Source organism: Piliocolobus tephrosceles, chromosome 15 (assembly GCF_002776525.5).
Source record: "Piliocolobus tephrosceles isolate RC106 chromosome 15, ASM277652v3, whole genome shotgun sequence".
Lineage (NCBI taxonomy): Eukaryota > Metazoa > Chordata > Mammalia > Primates > Cercopithecidae > Piliocolobus > Piliocolobus tephrosceles.
Window position 1 is genome coordinate 102,354,002 of NC_045448.1, and position 15,744 is coordinate 102,369,745.

The window sequence follows — 15,744 nt, forward strand, 5'->3', positions numbered from 1 at the left end:
CTGGAGTGCAGTGGCCGGATCTCAGCTCACTGCAAGCTCCGCCTCCCGGGTTTACGCCATTCTCCTGCCTCAGCCTCCCAAGTACCTGGGATTACAGGCACCCGCCACCTCGCCCGGCTAGTTTTTTGTATTTTTTTAGTAGAGATGGGGTTTCACCGTGTTCGCCAGGATGGTCTTGATCTCCTGACCTTGTGATCCGCCCGTCTCGGCCTCCCAAAGTGCTGGGATTACAGGCTTGAGCCACCGCGCCCGGCCTGAAATGCATCATTTTAATACAAATTGCTTTTATTTCTCCTTAACATCTAAGTATTACACTGATTTTTTAAAGTTATGTTATAGATAAGTTTTATTATACCGTTTCAAAACTATAAAAGGGGTGTTTTAAAATATTTTCATTAAGGAGGGTGCTGGGTTTTAATGAGGTGAGACCCACTGATGGGAAGTGACACCATCTAACTTTTCATTTAACTCTTGGTCATTAGTCATTGGCTGTATTTTCAGGGAACTATGAGTTCTCATGTTTGGGATACCAAATGTGCAGAGATCAGCATGGCTAGACTCTTCCTGTTCACAGCTCGCTAAACCATGATTACCGAACTGCACTTACAGGGAGGGTCATTTCAAGAGACCACCGAAAACTCACTATTCTCACCTCTTTTTCAGGGATCTTTAAAAGAAACTTCCCACTTCTCTTTGTGCCAAGAATGCTTTTTCTCCTGAGCACTTTGCTTTCATCTTGAAGACACCGCTGGCTGTGCCCTGCAGGGTTTCCTCTCTCCCATTGCCTACAGGAAAGAGCATTTATGTTGTCAACCTTGGCTATGCGTTAGAACCACCTGGGGGGCTTGGAAAACACCCGTGCCCAGCACGCCCCCAGAGATGCTAGTTTGTTTGCTCTGCATCCAGTCCTGGCATTTCCCTGAGTGCTTCAGGCAGTGCTAAGGTGCAGGCAGAGCTAAGACCCAGGCTTCCCTCCACATTCACGGCCCTACTTGGGTAACTTTACCAGCGTCTAGGTCATCCAGGTTTACACTGCACATGTCAAGCCTCATTTCAGGCTCCACTCCATCTCCACGCTTGTTTTCCTTTTCCCCTACTTTTAATTTATGGGACCCCTGTCCTCTCGTGGGCGTGAGTCCTCTTGGGAAGCGACAGGTGTCTCCATCGGGCCACCACCATGTGTGAGCTCCTGGATGTGCATGAAGAGGAGACAGCACACAATCCAATATGCAAGTGAGTGGGGCCTCAAAGAGCTCCAGCCCCTTTCGGTACTTGGTAACATAACTCGGTACCAGGGCTTTCCACGTGTTCCCTGCGCTAGACATGGCCAGGAGGCTCCAGCAGCATTTCCTGGAAACACAGCAGACAACCAGAGGAAGAAAAGGCTGCTGACAGTTCTGATCCGAGTCTTGTGCCACCAGCCCACCTCACAACCTCAAGGAGAGGAAAATGCAAACCAAGCAACCACTCACAGCAACAGATGGGCAGCATCCTGGAGCTGTGTCATGGCAGGTGAGCCACAGGTGCCCCTGACAACTTCTTTTAAAATGGCAAGTACCTCGTATATCCATTACGTAGCATAAGAATATGAGGATCTCTGTGCTTCTCCACCCACTACGCTGTGGTAGTTTCACCGCAATTGTCCAGCTTTGCCTCTCTTATTACTGAGATGTCTTTTCCATAATGTCCCAGCTGGCAGGTGGACACTCAACTCACTCTGATGCATCCCGGCCACAAGGCTTCCATCCGCCCCGGTCCCTGTGCATGGCCAAGCCACAGAGTGTAGCTCCACATCCTAGAGCTTCACATCCTAGGAACTGAGGCAAGGGACACCATGAACTTGGAGAATAGCAGCCTGCAATTCTCTAAGTTCTGCAGGACTGCATCTGTGCCCATCATCTCCTGGTCCTCTCCACTGGAGCTGCTGAGTGGTGTCCTCTAGGCAGCCAGTGCATCCACACCCTTGTACCGGGGGGCAAATTTCAAAGACCCCCCTTTTGAAGAGAGACTGCTGACATCCTATGTCTTACCAAGAAGACTCACATCCATGAGGGGACAGAGGTTTTCATTTGTTGTATTCACTGCTGTCTCCCAACCACTCACCACAGTGCCTGGCACATAGTAGATAGTCAATAAATCTTTAATAAATTCGTGAATCTAATATTAAGCAGTGTTTCACCAATGGAGAGGTTGACTCAAAACATGTCACAGGTTTCAGAACCATAAAAAAAATAAATAAATAAAACTTGATGTCACATTATGACATACAAGCAGGGACTATTAGAAATGAGGGGGCGGGGGTGCTGCTCTAGGCCTGCCAAGGTCATGTAAGAACTCAGATCAAATACCCTTTCCTGAACAGCAATGGAGGCCACATGAGGGCGGACGGGTGCAGGAGAAGTGTCACACACAGCAGCTTGGCAGCTAGCCAGAGACTGAAAATAAATCAGAGTTCCACATCCCTGCCCCAGAAAACCCCATTCCCAAAGGCTCTACCTTTCTGTCTAGCATAAAAGTTAACATCGGATATGAATACAGAATATTAAATGAAATATCAAGTGAGATATCACATAATAAATTAGAAGGGATTGAGAGAGAAAACAACATCAATAGCCGCTTGGTAAACTGAATGGCAAAAAGGACAGTGAACGTCCCTATGCCACCTCTGGCTTTCCTCAGATCATCAATAGTCATGGAATTCTGTTTCACACATTCAATTGCCAGAAGCCTGGCACCAAACCACAGTGACTGAGACATCCATCACATTCCTGTGACAAATGGACCCTTGCTCCTTGGCATCAGGAGCCCAAGTTCATGGTGTCCCTTGCTTCAGTTCCTAGAATGTAGAGCTAAGTCACAGGAATGTGCCCATCTGAGGAGCTACCCTGCCCCAAAGATAACGCAGTGGACAGCCACCCCACCCTGGAGCCAGCATCTGCATGCCTTCCCAGCGGCCTTCCTTCCTCCTGGCAGTGCAGAGGAGAAAGCCCTGGCAGGCAGGGAGGAGTGGAAGGGAAGACAGAGGAGCTTGGATGCAGAGGTCTTACCCTCCTTCAAGACATCATCTTCCAACAAGTTAGTCACCTAAGCTTCTGCTTCCTCCTCTGAAAAACAGGGGTGATGACAGCACCCTCCTCACAAGACTGTAGGGAGGATAAAAGACCAGTCACTGTAAACAGTCTTATAAACTGTAAAGTGCTGGGCATGCCTGTTGTAAATAATGAGTGTCTTCTCGGTGCCTACTTGCTTGTAGCTACATTTCCCTAGCACCATTCTTTATCTGGAGGGGCAACAAGTTACCCTCTCCAGCACGGTTAAGGCCTCAGCCCTTACCTTGTTAAGGAGACTGACGGTCCTGAGCCTAACCTCTAAGAGGGACCCTCCCGAACCTGTAGAACGTAGCCAGATAGAAAACCTGACAGCCATTCACACGGGGAGTCACACACCTACCTAGAACCCACCTCCAGAACAATCGGCAAGTTCCTTCAAACGACCTGAACAACGTTAACTCCTGCTCCACACAGGAAACACAAGCAGACCTCACTGCCATCCCTTCTTACACAACACACTGACAGCCAAGTACAACTCACGGAGGACGCTCACCGCGCCCTGCAGAGCGGGGCACTCCAAGGTGTCAAAGCCGGGTCCGTCTCACCCCTACCTAGTCCCCGGAAGCTCCAGCTTCCTCGTACCTGGACGGGCGGCCCTGGAGGGTGATGGGATCCCAGCCCGCGGTGGAACCCGGCTCAGCTCGGAGGGGCAAGAGCCTTAGGAGCCCAGCGAGGAGTGCTTCGCAGCGCGGGCGCGCGACTGTCACATTCCTGCCGCTCTCTGGGGCGCGCGGGGCAGGCCGGCGCCCCCACTGCCCGGCCCGGCCGCGCTCCGGCTCCTCCTGGCCGGCGCCGCGCGCTCCGAGTGGGCTCCGGGCGGCGGGCACTTGTTGCGCCCGCCCTCGCGGCCGGGAACTGCCGGGCGCGGCTCTGGCTCCAGCCCCGCCGCTGCGGGGGCGGGGAGCGGGCGGAGACGGCTTGGCTGGGCCAGTCCGCTGGCGGCGAGCGAGCTGGCCGGGTGTCCCCAGCTCTCCACCCGGAGGAGCAGGGGCAGCTGGACAGACCCCTCCGGACGCTGCCCTGCCTCAGGCAGCCCGCAGGGGTCCCGCCAGTTCCAAAACTCTGGAGAGCTGCCGCGCGCTCCCGAGTCGCGGCCCGGCTCCTCCAGGGCTGCGGCGGCTCCGACAACTCACCTAGCCACCACGACCTGGCTCTACTACCCCCATGGAGCCTGGCGGCGACCCGCGAATTGAGTTGGCGACAGCAGGGCATCAGATCCCGAAGCAAACGCTCGCCAGAGCGACCTCTGGAGCTTGGTGCCTGGCCCCGGGCTCTCTCCGACTGCCTTTGCACTAATTTCTTTATACCTCCGTTTCCTCTTCTGTGAAAAGGGATCATAACAGCACTCATCTCATCTCCGGAGTAGTTGAGAACAGTAAAAGAAAAATGAGCTAATACATGTAAAATAGTGCCAGGCCCAGAGCTGATACTACTCACGCGTTATCTGCTGGTTTCATTGTTGCTGTTACGCGCCCGGATGAAAAAAGCAATTTAAGTGTCATACCATAAAATCTTGATACCACACTTGGGGGCAGACAGGGTTTTTAAAATTTTAAACTGAAAACCCATTTATGCCCACCAGCTCACTTTGTCAATGAGAATTCACACCCAGGGGAATGGAAGAATGGCCAAGGTCATGCAGCGAACGCCTGGCAGGATCACACCTTGGGTTCCTTGCAGGGAGGGAGGGGAGGGCGCTGTGGTCAAGTCTGCAGCTCCCTCAGGCTTTTCCCCTCCACTTCGCTAGTCTTCAGCAAGTGGACTGGCCCCTCCAGCTTGTTTAGAGGTCTTCATGGGCCATCCTCCAAGACGACTTTTAATAAATGATGATAGCTTCCTTCCTTCTAGTACACACCGCCCCTTCCTGCATCCCTTTCAGACTGGGCAGGCTCTTGCTCGCCTAACCCACCCCTGGATATGCCCCTTAAAAAACTCAAGAATTGAGGTAACCTGAGCCCCAGCTGTCCGCGAACAATTCCAGGCTGGAGGAAAAGATGAAGGAATGAGCAGCAGAAGCTCATCTGCCCTAAAAACTGTCTTACAACCTGGCATGATGACAATTTCTCATTCTTAAACAATCTGGTTCCAGAAGCTTTTATGGTTCCTTTTTCTGGAGAAAGCAGGCTTTCATCAGAGGCCAGTGACATAGCATGATGAGAATTCCTTAACAATCCCAGCTCTCAATATTCCTTTATACAGCAGATGGTCTCACAGCCTTGACTCCACTCAGAATCACAGAAGGACATGACACTCCTGTATTCAGATCAGTCACATCAGAGTCTCTGGGGCTGAGGCCCAAAAGGCAGTGTTGGTAAAGCTCCCAGGTGATTCCAGTGCGCAGCTAGGGTTGCAAGCAGTTGTTCCTCTAAGCTCTCCCACAGTGGTGCCATTACTGTGAATCCTCCAACTGAAGGCTGCTTTAACCACATGTTCAAATGGCAGTTCTGAAAGCTACAGCAGGTGGGCCTGGCTGGATGCTGTGGAACCAGCCCAGAAGCACTATGATGGTGAACACAAATTCGTCTTTCCATTTACATAATAAAGGTGTTTAAGCAGTTTACAAGTAGCAAGTGAAATTGATTTGTGCAACCATGTAGAAATAGAATCTATAATTTTTCTCTTTTGTAAGTGTTGTCCCCTTTCAGCCACTCCTGCCCAGTGTCCTGCTAGACATGCAGGCCTCTAGACCCTGGTGGGACTCTCAAACACCCGGCCAACACAGAAATGGAACTGGAAGACCTCCTCTTTCTCACCTTATAACCACTGTTCTCTCTGGGACTTGAAGTCACCTTCTCCCTTACTCAGTTGTCCTGACCACTTTCACTGACTCTCTCCTTCTCTTTATTGCCTTTCCTTGAATAACTGGTGTGCCTGCCTGCCTCACTCCATCCCCTGGATAGGAGGTTCCCATAAGGTGGAGACTGTAATCCCTGTATCCCTATCTCAGCACCACAAAAATGCTCTGAGAGCACATCAACATGCTTCACCGCAAAGCCTACCGCTTACACTGGCATTGTATACTAGTGATGCAATCCAATGGTCCACCTCTTGGACAAAAACTTACAAGAAACAGAAATAGCATTCTTAGCCTCTGGACACCTTCCGGGGTGTCTCTCTCCCACCTCTGAAATGCTTATCGTTCAGGAGACTTGACTGAGACCCTGTCCCCTGATGGTTTTCAGTTTCTCCTCCACTGGTCTAGCTGATCAGATCCCAACCCTCTTTGGGAAGAGTCTCTGATAATGCACATGAAACAAAATCATATTGACCGACACAACATAATCCAATGCCTGAAAAATAAAACATCTCCTATGGCACATGTGGCAGGAAATTTTGAAAGACTGTCCATTATAAACATTAAGGCTAGGCTTGAAAGAAGAAGTATTTTACGCTTTTCTTCATTGAATCTCCAAAGCCAAAGTATTGGACAACTTAGACCATAACGTTTATATCATAAACCATGGAGTACAGAAGAATGTTTGGTAATGTAAAGCTATTTGTTTTTGTTCCCACTCCAAGGAACAGAGTTAACCAGCAGGTGGGAAGGGGAGAAGCAGAGGGAGGAGGCTGCTGTTTACTAGACCCTGAAAGGTCTCTGAGGGGTGACTCAGAGCTTCCACTCTTCAGCACCACCTAACAAGAGAAATCCTGGTGTATTAGGCCATTCCTACGTTGCTATTAAAAAAAAAAAAAAAAAAAAAAACCTGAAACCGAGTAATTTATAAGAAAAGAGGTTTAATTTTCTCATGGTTCTGCAGACTATACAGGAAGCATGGCACTGGCATCTGCTGGGCTTCTGAGGAGGCCTCAGGAAACTAACAATCATGGCAGAAGGTGAAGGAGGTGCAGGTACGTCACATGGCCAGAGCAGGAGGAAGTAAGAGAGAGGTAAGAGAGAGGTGTGGGAGGTGCCACTCACTTCTAAATGACCAGATCTCATGTGAACTCAAAGCAAAAGCTCACTTATCACCAAGGGGATGGCCCAAGCCATTTGTGAGGATCTACCCCCATGACCCAACCAACTCCCACCAGCCCCCACCTCCAACATTCAGGATTACATTTTAACATGAGATTTGGTCAGGGACAAATATCCAGACTGCATCACCTGGACTCCTCCTGAGTGAAGAGGTTGATGGAGAAGACTGGAAGAGAGGAATGCCACTTGGTTTCCCGGCCTAGTTCTGGACTTCACCAGGGTCATAGCAAAGCCCTGTGTCCAACATGGCCTGAGCCAAAGAGCAGGCCTGGCAGCAGATATGCCTGGGCCTCAGGACAGGCTGCCTCGAGAAAAGTCCGGTGCATCCCAGAGTATTCAGGTAAAGCAGCTGAGAGTCCCCAGACACTCAAAGGAGGCAGTGAAGAAGCTAAGAAGACCAAAGAGCCCTTGGACTTAGTCTGATGGGACAAGCATGGTCCTAGCTGAAGTTTTCAAGAACAGAGGATAACTCATGGACCAGAACCCCTCCTGGGACACCAGGACAACCATTCTTCAGCTCTGTCCATTTCAGCCCCACCACCCGCAAAGAACTCCATTGATCCTTCAGAAAAAACAAATGCAGGGTTTGGAAGGAAATAATTCTGAAGAGATTGTGTTACTACTCCCAGAGAGACTGAGTTTTGAACCAGTGGAGACAAAACAACTCTAAATTAGCAAGATCTTTTTCTACCATCAGGTGGAAATGAGAATTCCTAAGTCAAGGTGACTTCAATTGTAAAGAGATAAAGAAAATTACATTTTTGCACAGAGGGCCTCTGTGATTCTTAATTTGCTACACGTATTTTTGTTATTTATGGCACTGCCGGTAATCTCTCACAGAACCACAACACAGATTGGAAACCACTGTCCTAGATGGACTTCCTTCTACAGCCTAGGTTTGTTTTCCCACCTCTCATACATTTTCCATCTGCTGACTTTCAAGTAACTCTTTTCTTATCTACATTTCGCCTTACTCTTTCTCACTACAACTTCTCAGTTTCAGTCTACTGAACACTCTCCCTTTCCCTAGGCGATTGGTGGTGGGCTACTATGATCATCTTTCCATTCAAATTCCTCTGATTTAATAAGACCTTTACCAACCAGAAAGCCACATGTGAACAGGAAATAAGAGCTGATAAGAAAGTGTGACATATTTCATAAGGCGGTCACAGGCGATAAACCATTTCTTAACCTCTTTAATAAGAGAAGGAAGATAAGACATAAGTGACAGGCAGACCAGCCAACTGTTTGTTCTAATTGCAGCTTGAATCTTGCTCAATGAAGGCAAATGACTGAAAGAGGCTTCTTGCACCTGGTTTTTCCCATGTTAACAGATATAGCACAGTAAGTTCCAGAGGCCAATAGACTTGGCGACATCCAAGTACTCTTGCACCTAACAGAACCAGATTGGTGGCCTCTGTCTCTCATGCCACTGGCTTCTGATTGCTTTAACATATAAAATTTGAAGCACCAGGAAATGAACTGTCCATGGCCACCCAAGAGGTAGCCCTTCCCATCATCTAAGAAGTGCCTATTCTAACCTCTGTGCTTCATCATATGCCAGACATGTGACAAGAATACAACCCTTTTTAAACTTATTCTTAAATTTAATACTCTTTCCCTTGTAATTCCACACAGTCCCACCAATCTTTAGTTTTCTGCAATTTTTTGTAACTGATCTCTAAGTTTTGTCAGTTTTCCTTTTACACAATCAATTTCTAAAAATCTAGATTTTCATGTTGGAGTCTTTCAACCTTTTAATCTTTCTGAATATAACTGTCAATGTATTTTCTCTAGGTGGCTTCCTTTTAATAAGATCAATGTAGTAAACTAGAGATAACTGCAAATTCTTTGCTCCTCATCCAATTTAGAGATAAAGTGTAATTTTCCTCCTCTTGAACCTGGACTGGCTTAGTGACGTGTTCAAACAATTTCAACCAATAGAATGTGGTGGAATTGACTTTCTGGGATTTCTGATCTCAATCATAAAAAGCCTTTCAGGTTCTTCCTGGGCCTCTTAGAACACTCAGTCTTGACACCCTGAGCTGCCAGGTAAAGACCATGACTGTCCCGAGACCACCATAGTGTTAGGAAGCTTGAGCCACATGTAGACCATGTACAGGTGCTCCGATCCACAGTCCCAACAGTCAGCCAAAGTATATTCCAGCCATGGGGTGCACCATCTTGGATGTTAGGCCAGTCAACTCTAGTTAGTGGCTGTCTGGCTACATCTGCATGACAGGCCCCAAATGAGAACCACCTAGCTGAGCCTTATCAACCCACAAAATCATAAGAGATAATAATACACTGTTGTTTTGAGTCATCGAGTTTCAGGGTAGATTGTAGCACAATAATAGATAATCAAAACAATAACTGTCATAGTTCTCCATAGCTTATCTTGTACTGTATAACTTCAGTCTAGCGTGCAAGGTGTCTCAGAATTAAAATAACACCTATCCTCCCTTCTCCAGCATCACCTCTGAGCAATGTCCAATTACGAAGGGCTTCCTTAAGATTATTATTATTACGACCAGCAAACAAATAAAAACTGAGAACTATGAGATGGTCAAATAGGTTTAGTTTTGAATATACTATTTTGAGTAAAAGAATTAGCTATAACTATGTACTTTCAAGGAAATGCTAACTAGAATGATTTTGTTTCTAGTGTTGTTATTCAATGATTTTCTAAGAACTAACACAGCCCATGAGAAGTAAGTCTCCACTAGTAAAGACACTTGGAAGAGTGAACAGCAGGCCACTATCAACAAAGGAAGAATAAAAATCTGGTCAGATGCAGGAGTGCCATATTTATTTAATCATTTCCCTAATGTCCAAATATTACATTCACATCCAACCATTCCTCTTACATTTCTTCAGAACAAACAACTTGGCAACAGTTCAGCAATAGGTGAATGACTTTCCATCAAGAATTACTGTTATCTAGCTGGGCACAGTGGCTCACACATGTAATCCCAGCACTTTGGGAGGCCGAGGGGGCTGAATCACGAGGTCAGGAGTTCGAAACCAGCCTGGCCAACATGGTGAAACCCCGTCTCTACTAAAGATACAAAAAATTAGCTGGGCATGGTGGCGCACGCCTGTAATCCCACCTACTTGGGAGGCTGGAGCAGGAGAATCGCTTGAACCCGGGAGGCAAAGGTTGCAGTGAGCCAAGATCGCACCACGGCACTCTTGCCTGGGCGACAGAGTGAGACGCCATCTCAAAAAACAAAAAAAAATACTGTTATCCATGACTGCCCTGAGGGAGAATGGGAGCTAGAAAAGTTCTCTTCCTTGGCCCCAGGGGTTGGGAGAAGAGGCGATAGGACCACTGATTCCTTCTTTGCTTCTTGCACTATCATGAATAAATTACTATGTTAAGAGCCTGGATGGCAGTGCTGAGTTGTTCCTACTCTGGGATGGTTAGACCTGCTGATGAGCTCAGCATACCATCTAGAATATAAGCTTGTTTGTCCTCAGAGGCCAAAGCCACTGGATCTTGAGTCCTCCTGAGAGAGAGAATAATAGAAACCTATCATCTGAATTCCCCAGTAATGGCATGAGAGTCTTAGGACCCAGAAATGGAAAAGATTTTGGGCAGAGGTTCACTGAGTGTGACTTAGGCATGGGGTCTCAGAAGGTGGCTACAGGATTCCCTTTTATTCCTCTAGATCTGTGCTATGCAATTCATGTAGCCTCTGGAAACGTGACTATTTAAATTATTTTAAATTAAATGAAATTTAAAAATGTAATCCCTCAGTTGCACTAGCCACATTTCAAGAGCTCAATACCCACACATTGCTAAAGGCTATCATATCAGACAGAACAGATACAGGACATTACTTCACTGCAAAATGTTCATTGGACATAACTGCTTAAGGTTTAGATAATTCAGGGACTCTAGAACAACGGTCCTTCTCTGGAAGGCCAGTCTTCATCCCAAATGGACAATCTGGTCGTTTTAAATCCATACTCGAGCAAGAATCTTCTTCACACTCTTCCTCTTTCCTTTTGATCAACCGGGTGATCATTCATTTTGTATTTCATTGCTTGATCAAATCCTACCTGCTCTCACATGTCCTCTGGATATTAGGTTCTCAGTTTGAATCATATTATAATTGTTATATTCATTAACATAATACTTTGTAAATACAAGGATTCGCGCCAATATTCTAATTTTTCTAGTAAAAATAAACGTAAGATCTTCAGAGACAGGAATGCATGTACTTTGTAGGGGTGAGGAATGTCTTCATCCCCTATCCCAAAACACTCATGGGCAACTCGATCAATGCTCAGAATGTCAGAGGCAGTCAGCTAAAAAGAAGAGTGTGAAGCATTTTTTATTGTAGGTATCACCCCAAATCAACAACAGAGTGTTTATTACCTTTTGATTTAAAAAAAAAAAAACAAACATTTTAAATAGCATTACATTAGCCAATGAAATTGTAAAATCTTACCATGTTCCTCATTTTGTCATTCCTTTTTGTTTATCCTCCAAGAAAAACAAACGAGTCATGGTCCTCTGCCCTGTTCCTTTGACATATTAACTGTGTGCTGCCCCCACAGTGATATCCAGCAGAAGCAACACTGTGGTTCCCAGGCATGAGGTCATGAAATCAGCAACAGAGTGTTTATTACGTTTTGATTTAAAACAAAACAGATTTTAAACAGCATTACATTAGCCAATAAAATTGTAAAATCTTACCACGTTCTACATTTTTGTCTTTCCTTTTTGTTTATTCTACAAGAAAAAAAAATGAGTTATGGTCCTCTGCCCTGTTCCTTTAACATAATAACTGTGTGCTTGTAAATAACCTAGCAATATCCCAGCTAAATCCGGGCATGAAAATAATGACACAGGGAAACAGTCTCTAAATTAGAAGATGCCCATGAAAAAGAGGTGTAGGTATGCACCCAGAACCCAGGTTTTCCTAAGAGTATGAAGAATGAGTCCCAGCATGTAAAAGTTTAAATGAAGAAGAAAGTCACAAGTTTACTAGAATGAGAGTTTCTTCCTTCTGCAGTCTCAAGAGAAAGAGAGACCCTCAGGAAGAACATGGTGATTGAGAAAGTATTGATTGCTTTTTCTGTTTTCTCTGCTATCTTCTTGAAAGTGGTGATGCCAGCCAGGCATGGTGGCTCATGCCTGTAATCCCAGCTACTCGGGAGGCTGAGGCAGAAGAATCGCTTGAACCCAGGAGGTGGAGGTTGCAGTGAGCCGACATCTGTGCCATTGTACTCAAGCCTGGGCAATAAGAGCAAAATTCTGTCTTAAACAAAAAAAAAAAAGAAAGAAAGAAAGTAGTGATGCAGATATCTGAAGGACCCAGAAAAAGCTGGTAATTTGGAAAGACCCTGAAACAGACTGCAGAGACAGCAGCCTAAGCCAGGAAGGGTAGGGTGAAGAGAACACCAACAAGAACAGTGTCAGGTACATCATGGGCTCGGGGGCAGAAAAGTGTCTGCCATCACCACCGCTTCACATACAGATCTTGCATGTCTTTGGCCAGATGTATTCCTGTTTTTCATAGTACTGGATGCTATTGTGAAGGCTATTGTTTTTAAATTTCAATTCCTGAATGCTCATTGCCAGCATATAAGTATACAACTGATTTTTGTATATTGATCTTAAAACCTACAAAACTCACTTATTAGTTCTAGCAGATTTTTAGTAGATTCCATAGGGTTTCCTACATAGACTACAATGCTGTCTACAAGTAGAATTTCTTTTCTTTTCCAATCTGGATACCTTTTATTTAATAGATTGACTTTTTTTTTTTTGCACCAGCTAGATCCCTTAACACAATGTTAAATAGAAGTGGGGAAAGTGGGGAAAGTGGACGTTCTTGCCTTGTTCCTGATCCTGGGAGGATAGCTTTCATTAAGTATGATGTTAGCTGTAGACCTTTCGTACACATCCCTTGTTGGGTTGAAGAAGTTTCCTTCTATGACTAGTTTGCTGAGAGTTTTCACCAGGAAACAGATTTTGGATTTTGTCAAGTGCTTTTTCTGCATCTGTTGAGACAATTATATGATTGTTTTTCTTTTTTTAGTTTCATTACTATAGTGAATTACATTTATGGATTTTTCCAATGCTAAGCCAACCTTACATTCTTGCGATAATACCTACTTGGTCAGGATGCATTAGCTTTTTTACATACTGTTGGATTTGATTTACTAGTATTTTGTTTAGAATTCTATATCTATGCTCATGAGGAATACTGGTCTGTATTTTTCTTGTAATGTCCTGTTTGGTTTTGATATCTGGGTAATGTTAGCCTCACAGAGTTGGGGAGAACTCGTGAGTTGAAAAGCATTTATTCCTATTCAATTTTCTGGAAGAGTTCGAGTAGAATTACTATTATATTGTCCTTAAATGTTTGGTAGAATTCACAATATGTGTTGTCTGGGTCTGGAATTTGCCTTGCAGGAAGATTTTTTTTTTTTTTTTGAGATGGAGTCTTGCTCTCTCGCCCAGGCTGGAGTGCAGTGGCGTGATCTCGGCTCACTGCAAGCTCTGCTTCCCAGGTTCACACCATTCTCCTGCCTCAGCCTCCCGAGTAGCTGGGACTACAGGTGCCCACCACCATGCCCAGCTAATTTTTTGTATTTTTAGTAAAGATAGGGTTTCACTGTGTTAGCCAGGATGGTCTCGATCTCCTCAAGATCCACCCACCTTGGCCTTCCAAAGTGCTAGGATTACAGGTGTGAGCCACCGCGCCTTGTGGGAAGACTTTTAACTACAAATTCAATTTCTTTAATAGATAGAGGGCTAGTCAAGTCATCTATTTCTTCTTGAATGAAGCTGGTAGCTTGGGTCCTTCAAAGAATTAATCTATTTCATCTAAGTGTATGTGTTTTATGCCTAATTTTGTTCCTAGTATTCTCTTATTATTCTTTTACTATTGTAGTATAGTGTAGTGATATCACCTAGTTCCTACCATTGATGGTTTTGTCTTCTCTTTTTAATCCACAATCAATCCAGCTAAAGATTTATCAATTTTATTGATTTTCTCAAAGGTGTCATCCCTTTGGTGTCATTGATATTCTTGATTGTATTTCTGTTTTCTATTTAGTTGCTTTCTGCTTTGAAAGCTTTCTGCTTTATTATATCTTATCTTTTGCTTGTTTGGTGTGTAATTTATTCCTTTTTCTAGTTGCTTAACGTGGAGGCTATGGTCACCAATTTCACAATTTTCTTCTTTTTTAAATAGGTATTTAGTGCTAAAAATGTTCCTGTAAATGATACTGTATCACCCTACATATAAGAACCCTACAGTAGTATAGTTTCATTTTCCCTTGCCTGACCTTTGTACTATTTTGTCATTCATTTTACTTTTACGTATCCTATAAACCTCACACTACATCATTATTACTTCTGTTTAAATAATTTTCATTTAAAGACATTTAAATAATAATTTGGCATTTCTGGTGCTCTATCCTTTGGATAGATCCAGATCTCCATCTAGTATCCTTTTCCTTCTGTCTGAAGGATTTCCGCTAACATTTTTGTAGTGCAGGTCTGTTGGTGATGAATTCAGCTTTTATATATCTGAAATGGTTTTATTGTGTCTTTGTTTTTGAAAGATATTTTCACTGTGTATAAAATTCTTGGTTGACAGTTTTTTTTTCCTTTAGTGTGTTAGAGATCATGCTCCAAACTCTTCTAGCTTGCATTGTTTCTGTGAGGAATCTGCTATCACCTGTGTCACTGCTGTTTCTTGGTAGGCATATTTTTTTCCTCAGGCTTCTAAGATTTTTTCTTCATTGCTGATTTTAAGAAATTTAATTATGGTGAAATGATGTGTTTGTCCTCAAGTTTCTTAAGGTTCACTGAACTTCTTGGGTATGTGGGTTTGTAATTTTCAGTTCAGCTTGGAAAAGCCCTCGCCATTATTTCTTCAAATATTTTTTCTGTCACTCCCTTTTTCCCTTGAGTGACTTCAATTACATGTGTGTTTTGGTGGCTTGAAATTTTCCCACTGTTTCATGATCCTCTGTTCTCTACTTGTTAGTTTTTCCTCCTGTGTGTTTTTTTATATATAGTTTCTATTGTTATGTCTTTAGATTCACTAATCTATTCTTCTGCAATATCTATTCTGCTATTAATCTCATCCAGTCATTTTTTTACCTCAGAAATTGTAGTTGTTATCTCTAGAAGTTAGACACAGGCATTTTCACATCTTTTATTTCTCTACTTACCTCTTTGTGTTTATGGAATACAGTTATAACAACTGTTTCCATGTCCTTGTCTGCTAATTCTAACATCTCTAGGTTGGTTTTGACTCATTTTCCTCTTCATTATTATCACCCTTACTTGCAGACCTGGTAATTTTTTGGTTGAATGCCAAACATTGTGGATTTTAACTCATTAGCTGCTGAATATTTTTGTGTCTTGGGATGCATTTGAGTTATTAAGAATAGTTTGATTCTTTTGGATCTTACTTTTAAGACTCGGCAGATAGGACCACAGCACCATTCACTCTAGGACTCATTTTATCCCACTTCTCAAGCTTGACCCTTATGAGTCCTCTAACAAATGCCTGTGACTTACGAGACTTTCCAGTCTGACTGGTGAGAATAGGAATTATTCCTCCTCTTGTCCACTATTTTATCTAATGTTTTAGGGAGGTGCTTTTTCTGACTTTGGGTAGTCTT

At 44.3% G+C, this 15,744-nt stretch overlaps 1 protein-coding gene across 3 annotated transcripts in view; it reads right to left on the minus strand.

Moving 5' to 3' along the window:
• The window catches only part of IL1R1 (interleukin 1 receptor type 1), a 147,075-nt gene that overhangs the window by 32,973 nt on the left and 98,358 nt on the right, over positions 1 to 15,744 (minus strand). Inside the window, exon 1 of one of the 3 annotated variants that reach the window (XM_023211340.1) lies at positions 3,693 to 3,908. The exons of the other annotated variants lie outside the window; for them this stretch is intronic. The gene's annotated coding sequence lies outside the window, so the exon portion shown is untranslated. Of the gene's footprint in view, positions 1 to 3,692; positions 3,909 to 15,744 lie in introns of those variants that run through there. 3 annotated transcript variants of the gene reach the window in all.